The sequence below is a fragment of the Cavia porcellus genome, unplaced genomic scaffold, assembly GCF_034190915.1.
Source record: "Cavia porcellus strain 051 isolate PalLab524CR breed Dunkin Hartley unplaced genomic scaffold, mCavPor4.1 scaffold_22, whole genome shotgun sequence".
Classification (NCBI taxonomy): domain Eukaryota; kingdom Metazoa; phylum Chordata; class Mammalia; order Rodentia; family Caviidae; genus Cavia; species Cavia porcellus.
The window spans coordinates 62,557,017-62,571,566 of record NW_026947505.1 but is presented as its reverse complement, the minus strand read 5'-3'; positions in this window follow the sequence as shown (position 1 = coordinate 62,571,566).

The following is a 14,550-nucleotide window of genomic DNA, read 5'->3' as shown; positions in this document are numbered from 1 at the left end:
AATCCCCAGAGTGTGCAGATCACCTTCTCCAGCACCGGCCCCACATAGAGCAGGAGTGATGTCAAAACATTTTTCCACCTCCTTTATTTACAGAGGAACATTGCACAGTGTTTTGCAGCTTTCCTATTTCCTTCACATACTACATATAATTTGTAAGTTTCCACATCAGATGTTTTGCTAGATGTATGGTCACAAGCCAAAAAACATTCCCAATTCTTAAATCTTAGAAGTAACAAAAGTATATGTACATGAACAGTTATAATTACAGCATAAGAAATATTACAGTAAGGGCTGAGGATTTAGCTCAGCAGCATAAGCACCTGCCTGGCAAGCATGAGGTCATGAGTTCAATCCCTGGTACCAAAACAAAAAAACAAATATTACAATAAATGTATATACCAGATCAGAGTAATAGAGTAAGCAGAGAAAAATGTGCATATATATGGTCCAAAAAGACTTCAAAGGAATGAAATCCTTAAAGGAATAATAAGGCTTAATCTAAAGCCAATTAGAATACACATTGAGAATATTCTATAATACAGAGTCCACTCATTTATTCCTTAATCATTGTTATAAATAATAAGAATAATAATGCATTGAGAGTACAGGAAGATAGATATTTTTTAAAAAGGAAAAGAATCAAAAGATCAGAGTGGGGTGGGTAAAGGAGATGTAAACAGAATTAAAATGTACTACTATATGTACATGTACTAACCCCCCATGAATGTAATCATAACGTTCTGCAAGTAACTACAGTAAAAATTTAAAAAACTTAAATGGGCTGCATACTTACACAACAGGCTGGAAGAAACAGATCAAAGGCATGGCTATGAACACACATGTAACAGCTGGAAACTACAAGGGTTAGGATCTGTTGGAAGATGGTATGAATAATGGAGTAAGCAGTCAGATGCATGAATCTTGTGTGCTAGGAAGGAAATGGGGAACCATTGATGACTTATAAGAAAAAATCTTTATCGGATGTCTGAGTTACTTTTCTCATTGCTGAGATAAAATATCTGACACTCACAAGTTAAATGAGGAAAGGTTTATTTGGCATATTTTTGTTCATATTTCAGCCCATAGTAGGCTGGGTCCAATAGAGAAACATATCAAATAGGTACAGCCAAAGATAAGAAGCTCATGGCATGGTAGGGTAAAGTAGACAGTCCAAGGAAGGAGCAAGGAAGAGATAAACTCAGGCCATATCCCTAGTGATCCACCTCTTTCACCAAGATCCCTCCTCCATGCAGCTAGATCCCTCCATAATCCAATCACTTTCCAAAGCCACATCTATGAATGCATTGGTGGGCATACATTGGTGGGCATTCTAGATATAAACCATAACTTCTGATTTACATTTGAAAAAGAAGATGTGCAAAATTACAAAAGCATTTACAGATTGATTTTTAGACTAATATAAGGAATCAAGATACAGACACTTTTTTAATTTTTAAAAGATTAAATTTGCAAAACAACAAAAAAGAATATATACTTGTGTCATCCTGAATGTTTCTAAGTACAGTAAAACCTTGGATTGCGAGTAATTTGTTCTTCAAGTGTTCCACAAGATAAGCAAGGTCTTGTAGTAACAAGTAGTACATTAAGCCAAAGGAGATTTCCTCTGCCTTTCTGCAGGGCAGCAGGGAAGGTAGAGGAATCCCTCACTTCAAATGAGCTTAGGCAAATGCGTCAACTGTGGGAAATGGCGCAGTATTTTATAGAAAAGCACTACTCGAATAAGGCTGTAGCAGTGTGAGGAATGAATCTCTTTTATGACAGTGCAGTCATTTTTGCAAAAGGAGGGGAAAGCAAGTGTCATTGAATAGGTTCTTCATTAAAGCTGCATAATTAGAAAAAATATTCCAACAGATAGCATTAGTGATAGTGAAAAGTCATCTTACACAATAACCCTTTTTCTTGACTTCTCCATACCCATCACAAAGGTTTTCAAAGGTAAGTACAAGTTAATTTTATTTTTCTTAATATTTTGTATTTTTAAATTTTGGATTATATTATAATATGATAATTATTCTATATGAATATTTTTGGGTTGTAGAACAAATCATCTGAGTTTTTATTATTTCTTATAGGGAAATTCATTTTGATATACAAGTGCTTTGGAATGCATATTTCCAGAATGAATTATGCTTGCAAATGAAGGTTTTACAGTATTTTGTTGTTAAAAATTTAGAGTTAGAGTAATATAGTCAAGTGTAGTAATTGCACACAGGAGTTTCAATATTAAACAGATGAGAAAAAATATAATGGGAATCAATTAAGATACACCCAAATAATTCAAAGTCAAATTAAAAGATGCCCTAATAGTGACCACTGAGATTGAAGCCATTTTCTACATGTATCTTTATTTCCTCATTTAAACTCAAAAAGATGAATTTTTAAAATAATAGCATTCTACTAACAATGTTTTCATCCTTAGATATCATAGATATATTTCTCAAAGTAAAAGAATTTCCCTTACAGAAAATGAGTCCATGTTGAACATTTGTTATTCAACATTCATTCTCCCTCTAGCCCTATCAGTTTGATGAGTTTGAGAGGACTTTTTCTCTATTTCTTTTTTATGTATTTTAAATCTTTGATTTTATAAACAATTCTCAAGAAAAAATTAATGCCCCCTCCTGCGTAAAACCTCATCTACCCGCAAAGTATTAAAATCAAACCACTAGTTTCTGTATGAGTACTGGTTTTGTCATCATAATTAGAAGACAACTTCTGACTACACAGACTATCTTATACTTTTAACATTCCCAAAGTATCCACCACAATGTTTAATTCATAGGGTGTATAGCATAATTATTAACATAAGAAAGACAGCAAAGCACTATCACAAAAAAGTTAAAAAATGGATTATTCAATAAATGCCATTGGGGAGTCATCAAGAAAAAAAATTAGAGCTACATCTCATATGCCATATTAGAATAAATTCTAAATAGATCAAAATTGTAATTGTAAAAGCAAAAGCATAAAAATATTAAAAGAAACCAAGAAGAAATGCCTTTATAAACTTGGCATAGGAAAACCCATTTAAATATGATACAGAAGCTATAAATCAGAAGACATAAATTCTACAACCCCAAAAAGAATTTAAAACAATTTTTATAGCACAACCACAATAAGCAATGGCAAAAGATAAATCATACACTAAAATAAATATTTGCAACTCACATCCCAAACCAATAAACAGTAAAGAATATCTACTTTTGATTATAAACGATCCAATAGAAAAATAGGCAAATAATATGCACGGACACTTGGCAGAAAATAAAACATAAATAACTCAAACACATGAATAAGAGAAAAAGAATGATGAAAATTAAAACTACACTAATATGCCATTATTTATCTAGGAGATGGGCAAATGTACAGAAGACTAATGACACAGTTTGGCCAGGCAGGGGAAGGCAGATGTTTTCATATTCCAGTCAAAGTGGCAATTAGATAGTATCCTTCAATATTACAGAGCAACATATTTTAAATCCAACCACTTCATTTCAAGGAATTTCTCTTAGAGATACAATTATTTATAGACAAAAGGTCTATATGAAATGTTACTCACTGAATTACTTACTGTTTATAACAGCACAACAGAAACAACTCAAACGTTCATAATGAGTGACTGGTTAAACACCTTACAACATATCTACAAAAAGAAGTTGTTTTTAGTCCTCAAAAAATGCATAAACTCATTACTTGGGCTTTGAAATAAACTCCAACATACATGTGTGAAAAAAACAAGATTCAAAATGATGTATAGAATGCACTACCATGTGTGTAAAGAAGGGGCCACAGGTAGGGGTGCAGGGAGAATAAGCCCTGCTTTGCTTTATCTGTGTAAAATATCTGTGAAAACATGCACAAGCAACAGGGACTATTTGTTGCCTCTAGGGGTGGGAACATAAATGAAGTGATACTTTTCATAGTATTTTCACTATATACCTTTTTGTGCCTTTACAACTATGTATCATTTGAGTATTTAAAGCTAGTATTCAAAACATATCTTTCTAAATCTTTCACTGCACCTAGCAATGGCTGGCTCATACTATGGACTTATAACAGTAGCAATGTTTGCTTATTATTTTTTAAACTTACAAAATCTTTTATGTAAATATCATGTTAAAACATAATATAGTAGTTTTATTTATGATCTAAGCATTCTCAACCCATGTGATTACAGTCATTTGCTCTTAATTTCTGAAAAAATTGTCTCATGAAGTAACATTAGCTTCAAGTATTTGAAAGAATACTGCTAGTCAGCATGTAAGGTGAGAAAGTTTTCACTACATGCACACTAATAAAATTCCCTCAAGGATGGTTATATAAAGATTTGATACACTAAGAAACACAAGGTCATTTTTTAAACATTGCTTAATCAATATTTTAATTGCTGCATTTTCTTCATGTTTCTTTAAAGTAAAAAATAATATTTGTTTCAATTGTTAGGTAAAAAACCCAAATACACCAATGGACATGAAGACCTGACTAGCTCTTTATGAGAGATATATTGTCCTCTGCTTTTAGTAACAAAATCTGCTTATTCTAATCAATGACTTACACATCATTTTTGAGCCTTCCATGATATACCTTACTTAATGACCAAAAAGAACATAACATTGCTTCTCCAATTTACCCCTCTGCACTAAGGTTGCTTTTTTTCAAACAAAAATTAATATTTTACAATTTTCAAAACACTACTGACCTTGTCAGTGTTTACCACTCAAATTTCAGCTGATAGAAATCCCCCAAATTACACCAACACAATTTTGAATAATAGCAAAATTTTAATAAGTGACTTATATGTCAATTACAATTCCACTAGAATGATTTAGAATATTCATTCCCTCAAAGGTACTTGGTTTTGGAACCAAAATATATTATTTTAAGAATGACTACCACAGTTCTGCTCTCAATTTGTTAATTAACCATGAATACCATATTTCCCCTAAAATAAGACCTAACCACAAATAAACCATAGCATGATTTTTTTCAGAATGCTTGTAATATAAGCCCTACTCCGAAAATAAGCCCCAGTTAAAATTTTCAGGTGGATGCACATAGTATGTCCATTGCAATACACAATGGAGATGTTAAATTATAAAATAATATTAATGTAATTACATAATATTACTAACATTAATACTTAAATGTTACAATTAAGTATTTAATTTTATATAAACAGATGAATCACAACTTACTGTTGAATGACCAACTAGTATAGACACAAGCCACAAATGATGTGCACACTTCAAAAGTATATTGTATCTAACATGAATCTTAATAGCTCAATATATAGTGTTTTATAATGGACATACGTAATGCACTCAAGTGAAATAAAGAAACATTTTCTGAACTTTGGTGCTGCAGTGTTTTGCTGCTTTTGTGTGAATCATTATTCTTAACTGTTATGACTTTTGTTGCCACCTCCCTGTCCTAAGACTTCAGTTAACACTTGATTTAATGGAAATTTGGTGAGGCCTGGCCTACAAGAGGTCTTGGCTTGGATGAAGACTTCATGGGATAAAATCACTGAGGGCTGTGCTGTCAATCCACTGCAGGAGCTCACATGGCCAGGAAGTGCTCTTTTAAGAAGAGCTCTTTCACAGGACATGAGAGAGTAGGGCCAATGAGTCCACAGAAAATGAAGTCACAAGAAATTCAGACAAAATTTGGAGTTTATGATGATGTTCCAGAATATGACATGACTTTATTTAAATAAATGTAGATTTCAGGCATGAAGAAATGTAGATTGTTGTACATGAAAAAATAAGACATTCCTTAACAATGAGCTCTACTGCATGTTTTGGAGCAAAGAAGTAATATAAGATCTGGTCTTATTTTCAGGAAAATATAGATTGCATATAAAGTACTTAAAGTTTCTACCTCAACAAAATTTTGGAATCATTGGACACAGAGATAACCAACTCAAACAGAAGGATCATCCATGCTCCATAAATGGCATGCCTTGTATTGTGGGCATGAAAATGATGGGCTTGGGATCTGTTGGGCCAGTCTGATTCCAGCTCTGTACTTGACAACTGGATGATCCTCAGTTGAGGTTTTGTCCTTCTCAGTTGCTTACACCAAAAATGAGGATTTTAATATTGATGACTTTTGTGAGGATTATAAATATAAAAAATGCCTAAACATTCAAAATAATAAAAAATGTTTTTTATTACTTCCTCTATTAAACCAGTGTTCTTTGAGGAAAATTTATACTTAATTTACATCTCTAGATTTCACTGAAAAAATAATACCACTACAGTTATCAATTACTGCAAATATGATTGAGAAACAAATTAAAAGGATACCCGGTAGTTTGCAGCCACTGTTACATAGGAATAATTATATAATACATATATCTATTATATATGTGTGTGTGTCTTATATAGCAAACAACATAATGGTAAGGTAAAAATAAAGCAAATAAGAATAATGTTAAAGGCAGTATTCACATTTTGGTTCAGAGTTTGAGCTTAAATTTTAGGTACAATAATTTCTGAGATCTAGTTTTATCATGTATTAGCTGTTAGATTTGAAGAAATGTATTATTCTTTTTAAATTTTAGTTTTTACCATTTAAAAATGGAATACTAATATTTACTTTGTTTATAACATAGTTCCTCTTTTCTGGTAAAAACACCATAATGCTAGCTATTATCCTTATAAGATATAAAATAGGAATATCTTATGCATCACAATAATTCTTGCATAAAATATTATAAAAATAATGTCTATATCCATTGAGAAACTTATAGTTTTTGAAAAACAGTTCATCATCAAGGTAATATTCAGAGGAAGGTACCTATCCATAAGATGGCAAATTTAAATTTATTCATTTAAAGTTCTATTGAGGAATTCATCACCAGTAGATATATCATATACTTATAAGTTTAGATTAAATCATACTTAGTAAGAAATAATATTCTGCACCTGGAATATAGTTCAGAGGTGCAAGCACCTTCCTAGCAAGTGCAAAGTCCTGAGTTCAATTCCCAGTAAAAAAAATTCTTTCTAAATCTTTGAAATAAAAGTTTATGTCAATGCTTTCTTGCACTTGAAAATAATGTGAGTATTCAAGTACTCATACTTATCACATTAGAGCCTGAGAGTAAACTAGTAATATCAATAAAAAATTTCAATCTTGAGCATAAGAAATCAAGAAATATATGATTTGACCCACAGTACTTGAATAGAAAATGATAATGCAGAAGCCAGAATATATTTATTTCTAACACCTGATTCAATATCTAAAATACTACACAATATTAACCAATTTAACATTTCCACTCATGTTAAAAACAAAGTGCTTTTAAACTTCTCAGCCTTCATAAGTATGAGCCACACAAGTATATACTGTTCATAATTAATAGTATATGCTGTTTATAATTAATTTATAATTGTGATATTCTCTTATTGCAACAGAAAGGGCACAAAGACAATCTTTCAAAAGGGCTGCTTCTCCCATCTCCAAATTCCAGATGAAATTATGCCATGATAACACTTTAACATAAAAATAGTTCATTAAATTATAATCTTCTGGAGAAGCTTCTGTTAAAAGTTATCCCCAAAACTATGATTAAACCAGGCCAGCTAAAGATTTTGATTTTGTAAAACTGTATCATGTGGAGGTAATATTCAGGCAGACTATTTTTTTCTTTAGAAAGCCACATAAGGTGCCTAAGAGTATGTCATTGACATTAATTGCAATAACAAGTCAAATTGGGATTTTTACTAAAATAATTTTCACAGTAATATTCATATTCAAAGTTTATGTTAAATCAGAAATTAAAAAATAATATTGCTAAAGTGCAAGAGCAAAAGCATTCCTTTCCTGTGTGGCTGGTTGACCTGGGTCACTGGCCCAAATGCAGTGATACTAAGTATGTTACAACCAGCTACAGAGAAGGGTCTTGAATTTGTAATATGTGCCAATTTTCATTGCATAAATATCCTGCAGCAGTGTATTTCAAGTTACCAATATGAAATTACTCAACCTGGAGTTGGGAACACAGTTGAACCATCAGCTGTTATACAGCAATACAAGGCTGGCTTGAGGCTGTCCAAAGCTAAGACTCACGCCAAATTTCTAGAGCTAGACTTCAAAGACATGTATGTTTAAACAAGGTTCTTCGGGAATTTAATTTTTGTAGTTAGTTCTGTCACATGTAATATACAAGACAGCTATCTGTGCTGATGCCTTGATACATATCTTTAAAGAAATATTTATTTTTATTAACATGTATTAATTATATACAAAATGGGTTTATTATGGTATTTTCACATATACATACAGTACATACTGATCAAATCTGGATAACTGCATTATCTTATAATTTCTTTATAAGGTAAATTCCTTGTAAGTTCTTTACATTTAGCAACTCCTCTCTTCTGGCTCTTCACAAAACATGTAAGTTACTGTGAACTATAGTCACCCTTATTAGCTATCAGACATCACAGCCTATTCTTTCTCTGTTTGGTACCATTATCAAATCTCCTTTTCTGCAACCTCCTGCAATACTCACCAATCTCTAGTCACTACTATTCTACAGTAAGCTTGGCTTTTTTAGCTTTCATATATGGGTAAGATCACATGATATTTGCCTGGCTTATTTCAATTAACAATATGTTTTCTAGTTCCCTCAGTTTAGTTTAGTCTAGGTTAGGTTAGTTTAGTTTAGTTGCTATGGTTTTGCAAATGACAGAACTTCATTCTTCCTCATGAAAGGAAAAGACTGTATACTGTATACATATCACATTGTTTCCATCCATTCATCACCTAATAACAGGCACCTAGATTGATTTCAAATCTCAGGTACTATAGTGCTGCAATAAACGTAAAAGTGTAGGTATCTCTTCAGTATGCTAACTTCATTTCCCCTAGATAAGTTCCAGAAGTGCAATAACTAGATCATATGATAGCACTATTGCTAGTCTTTTAAGGACTCCCCAAACCGTTCATCATAATGGATGACAAATTTACTTTGCCACCAACAGTGTATCAGTTCTTTTTCTCCATATCCTCTCTCAATCTTCACCTCCATATCCATATTCAGCATTTATTTATTGTTGTTCATTTGTTTTGGTTTTTGTTGATTTTTTAATTATAGCCATTCTAATTTGTATGAGATGATTCTCCTTATAGGTTTGGTTTGCATTTTCCTGACGGGTAATGATACGGAGCATCTTTCATATATTTGTTGGAGAAATGTATTTCTTATTTTGAGAAATGTCTATTCATCTCCCCATTTTTAAAAGTGGATTATTTTTGTTTTTATTTTTGTTGTTAAACTTTTTCAGTTTCTTACATACTCGGGTCATCAATCATTTATCAGATGAATAGCTAGCAAATATTTTCTCCCATTTTGGAGTTTGTCTCTTCACTCTGTAGATTCTTTCCTTTGCTGTATACAATTTTTCTAGTTCAATATAACATCATTGCTACCTGGTAAATTTCAGGTCTTTAATGCATTTTGAGTTGAAATTAGTACAGGGGGAGAAATGGTGGTAAAGTTCCAATCTTCCAGGTTTCCCAGTCCATTGTATGGTTTTTACAACTTTATTCAGAATCAGTTGACCATAGGTGTGTCAATTTACTTCTGCTATCTCTTTCATGTTACATTTATGTTTCTGTTTTTATACCTAGTAACATTGCTCTATTGTAAGCAATGAAATCAAGTATTGGGATGGCTAAAACCTTATTTATCTTGTCCAAGATTGTTTTGGCTATCTGAGTTCATGAATTTTCATAAGAATTTTTAGGATTACTTTTTTCTAGTACTTTAAAAAATATGATTTGTTTTTAGACAGAAATTGCATTAAATGTATGTTATTTTAGATATTACGGACATTTTGATAGTATTAACTGTTCCAACTTATGAACATAGAGGTCTTTTTTCTCTTTCTCTTTCTTTTTTGGTCCAGGAAGTAAACTCAGGACACTGCACTTGCCAGGCAAGCACTTGTGCCACAGAACGATATTCCTTTTTTTTTTTTTGTATTTTCAATTTGATGTCTTTCAATTACTTGATTAAATTTCTTTCTCCAAAATGTTTTATTTAGTTTTTGAAGGTATTGTAAATGGAACTGCACTCGTAATTTTATATTTTATTCTCAGCAAATTCACTATTTGGTATATAAAATACTTCTGATTTTTATATATTGACTTTATAAGCTGCAACTTTACTGAATTTGTTTATAAGTTCTAATTTGTTTATAAGTTCTTTTGGAAATGTACATATACAGAATCATATCACATAAACAGATAATTTTGCTTCTTCCTTTCCTATTTATGTCTTTTTATTTATTTTTCTTGACTAGTTGCTCTAAAATTCACAGCATTACAGAATATTGAGTAAAATGAGTAAGAGTAGACAACCCTGTCTTGTTTCAGATCTCAGAGAAAATGCTTTCAAGTATTCCACAGTCAATGTGAGATTGGCTATGAGTTTTTAATACATAACCTTTCATTATGCTAGGGTACAATCCTTCTATTCCTAATTTTTGAACGTTTGTCCTGAAAAATGGGAAATTTTGTCAATAGCTTTTCCTTTGTCTAGTGAGATGATTTTTGTACCTCATTCTGTTGACATGCTGTATCACATTTGATTTGCCTATGTTGCACCATCTTTATATCCCTAGGAGAAATACAATTTGATCATGGTGACTGAACACTTGTTTTGTTTTGTTTCTGTTTTTTGTTTTAGTTTTGTTTTGTGTTTTGATACAGGGTCTTACTATGTCACTAAGGCTGGCCTTCAACTGAATAGCCCACGCTGACTTTGAATGGGTGGTTATCCTTATGACTCAACCTTCAAAAGAGCTAAGGTTACAGGCATGGGGCACCACGCCTGGCTAATCTTTCTGATGTTCTGTTAGACTCAGTTGCTGGGGATTTTTGCATCTATGATTCTCAGAAATATTGGTCTATAGTTTTCTGTTTTAGTTGTATCCTGTTATAGTTGTGATGTCAGTCAGGATAGTGCTGGCCTATAGGACAAGTTTGGAATGATTTTCTTCCTTTCAGTTCATTAGACTAGTTTGAAAGGAATTATATTATTATTTGTTCTTCAAAAGGCTGGTGAAATTCACCAGTAAAGAAGCCACCCATTCTCAGGTTTATGTTTGTTGGGAGATGTTACTGATTAGATTTCTTAGCTCTTATTGGTCTATTCAGGCTTTTTATATCCTCATGGTTCAATTTTCCTAAGTCATTATGTGTCCAAAATGCATCAATTCCTTTCAAGTTTTCTAATTTGAACCGTTCGGACCTCAATGATTTTGAGAAATTAACCCATAGGCAGTTTTTAGGAACCACTAGATTAACTTATTGTGTTACAGGAGTTTCTGAAGGTCAGAATACCAATGAGTTGTTATAATTTCTCCTGTGAGTATGAGGACAGGTAAAGGGGACATTGACATCACTGTTATCCCAAAAAAAAGCCCCTGAATTTTGGTAACAATACTTTGTTTTAAGTTAAAACTAACTGTAAGTCATCTCTTTGGTACATCACTATTTTTTTTTATAAAGGATTTTATTTAAAGAGAAAAAAGGCAAAACAGAAAAAAGGGTAGAAGTAACAGAATTTCAAAACAACAGTAAGAAATCACTAGTTGATAGATTATATATTGTCATCTTAGAGGTCGCTGTTTAAGTCACAAAATTAAAGCATACAAAGTGGACATTAAAACAGTGAGACTGCAGTCTACGGCCATACCACCCAGAATGACCCCAATCTTGTCTGATCTCGGAAGCTAAGCAGGGTCAGGCCTGGTTGGTATTTGGATGGGAAACAGTGAGACTGCAAACAGTTCTGTTCAATGATCCAACAAAAACTTAGTAATATGGTTATCTGTTTTACACAATTAAGCACACATGCAGTTATATCCTTTAGAGCACTTTCTTTTCCTCTCTTTTTTATAATAACAATTACACATTTTACGATTTATCACTCCTCTAGTTCTTATTACTTTGTTTCGAGAGAATAAAACCAAATGTGACAAAGCAAAATAGAGTCAGTTAAAAAAAGAATAAACATAGTATATGATGTAAAAACAAAATAAAACGTTATCAACAATGGCTACTATAATGCCTCTTGCTATCTTCAAAAGAAGTGCCCATATTTTAAAGAGGGTAAGATTGAACATACCAAAACAGATCATAAGGAAAAAAATTTAAGAAACACTGATTTCAAAGCAAGTCCACTGGAGATCTTCACAGCCTGTCTTCTTGTCTCTAGTTTTCTTCCAAATAGTTGTCTCCATCTTCACACACAGTGAATACATACTGAACATTATAGAGCTAATCTGATCATAACAGGGTGATAAAGGCTTTTTAGGTCTTCAAGACCTGACATTGGGGGAGTCAATAGTGATTGCCATAATGTCCCTCATTCTCTTAATAGTAGCTGTCCTTATCTTTACGTAAGCTGAAATTGAACATAATATATTAGACTAACATCACTCTGAACAGTGAATAACAGTTTTGCTACATTTTATATCATAATGTTACAGAATTAGCACTGGGTTTCTTAGTGTCTCTTCTTCAGAGTATCTGTTTGTTATATTGTGCATTATATAATGTGTTCCTGTAAGCTGTTTAGAAATTCTCCCCATATGTGAATCTCTACATGTATATCTATACTTTCTGTATTATAGGGAAAAACAGATCATAACAAGACAAAAAAAACAAGTTCTTAGAAAAATATGAAATGAAAACGATATATCAAACCACATCATTAGGTGATCTATAGTAGATACTATTATTTTCAATAGAGTTGTCCACATCATCAGACATATAACAATTGAACATAGCATTACATAGCTATTTTAATAAAAACACAACTTTGGAGATATTGTAGCACTTCAAAAACAGTTAATAATCAAACCAGAATGGGTATGTTATTATATCTTGTCATGTTAAGAGTGGTTGCCTCTACTCTTAGACTCAATATTATCAAGCATACCAAATTTGAATAAAACCAGTCAAGGAAAAACAGCAGTTTAACAAACCAGCTTCAAATAAGATCAGTCACAGTAAGACAATGTAAGTAATACAGGGCTTCAGTTTACATAATAGGAAATTAAGGATAGTTACCGTGGTATAGATTGCTATATTGGGGATAGCTCTCTGTGCCCTCAAATCTAGTATGAGTAGACTGACCTGAACAAAATAAAATCAAATTAAGCAGAGCAATAAGATCACTGTGGCTTTTAAATCCTGATACACTATTAACAATGTCCTCTGCCTTCCTATTTTAGGCAGTTCCTCACCTTTCCCTTTCTCAGGGTGCTTTGTATATTTTGGGTCCCACTAATTCCTTTAGTTCTTAGATTAAGGGGCAACCCGTTATCTATCTGAGTGGTGTTGAACCTTTTTACCCCTGAGCTTGATCTTGAGCTGTACTCTTTTACTTACTAAAGCCACAAGGTTTTCCTTCCTTCTAGCTGTGTAGTTGTACACTGCACAAAAGTGTCATAACTTTCCAACCTATCTGCGGCTGCTGGATGAGTTGGCCCTTTTTCTCTCTGGTACCCTGTCACTTACAGCTTTGTTTTCTCATCTTTGATTTTCAGTTTATTAACCTTTTCAGGTTGAGTATATTTTCTATTCAGAGCATCTCGATGGATACTGCCTCCTAATCCATTCTGCCTGCTTCTTTTTATTGGTGTATCTAGATTATCTATGTTAAAAATTATAGCCCACCTTTTCTGCCTCAACTGTGCTATTCTATTTTTCTGCTATTATTTGTCCATTTTTCTCCCTCATTCCACTGTCCTCCTTGTTCATTGAGGCCTCTTTGCTACTGTTGCTGGAATCTTGGTATTTTTATCTCTCTCTCACTAGAATGTCCTTCAGTATTTTCTGTAGGGTTGGATTGGTAGCCATGAACTCCCACAGTTCCTTTTTGTCTTGGAAACATCTTGTTTCTCCATTTATTTTGAGAGAGACATTTTCAAGGTATATTTTCTTTCAGGGCTTGGACAACTTCCCCCAGGCTCTTCTTGATTTAATAGTTTGTGTTAATAAGTCTGTCATTATTTTGATGGTTTGTCCTTTGTAGGTGATCTGTTTCTTTTCTCTGGATGCTTTTAATATTCTATTCTTGTGGTGAATTTCTGGAATCTTGATTGTTGTATGTCTGGGTGTAGATCTGTTTTGGTTGTAGATGGCTGGAGTTCTGTATGCCCCATTTATCTGGATATCATTTCTTTTTCCTATGCTTGGGAAGGTATTCTTCATTATTTCTATGAATAGTCTTTGTAATTCATTTGTGGTTACTCCTGCTTTCTGTTTACATTTTTTATTCTTAAGTTACAGATCCTCTTGTCGTCTTCTAGCCTTTGAATTGTTATTTCTTGGTTCCTTGTTATTTTTAATAGGTCTTTTCTTTCATGATCACACCTTGTAAATCTCTCTTCAAGTTTTTAAAGGCTAACTTTTGTTTCGGTCAAGGCATTTTGCCAGCTTTCAAGGGAGTTTTTAGTTTCCTGGTAGTCTCTTTGGATCCCTTTCATGTATTCTAGATTTTGT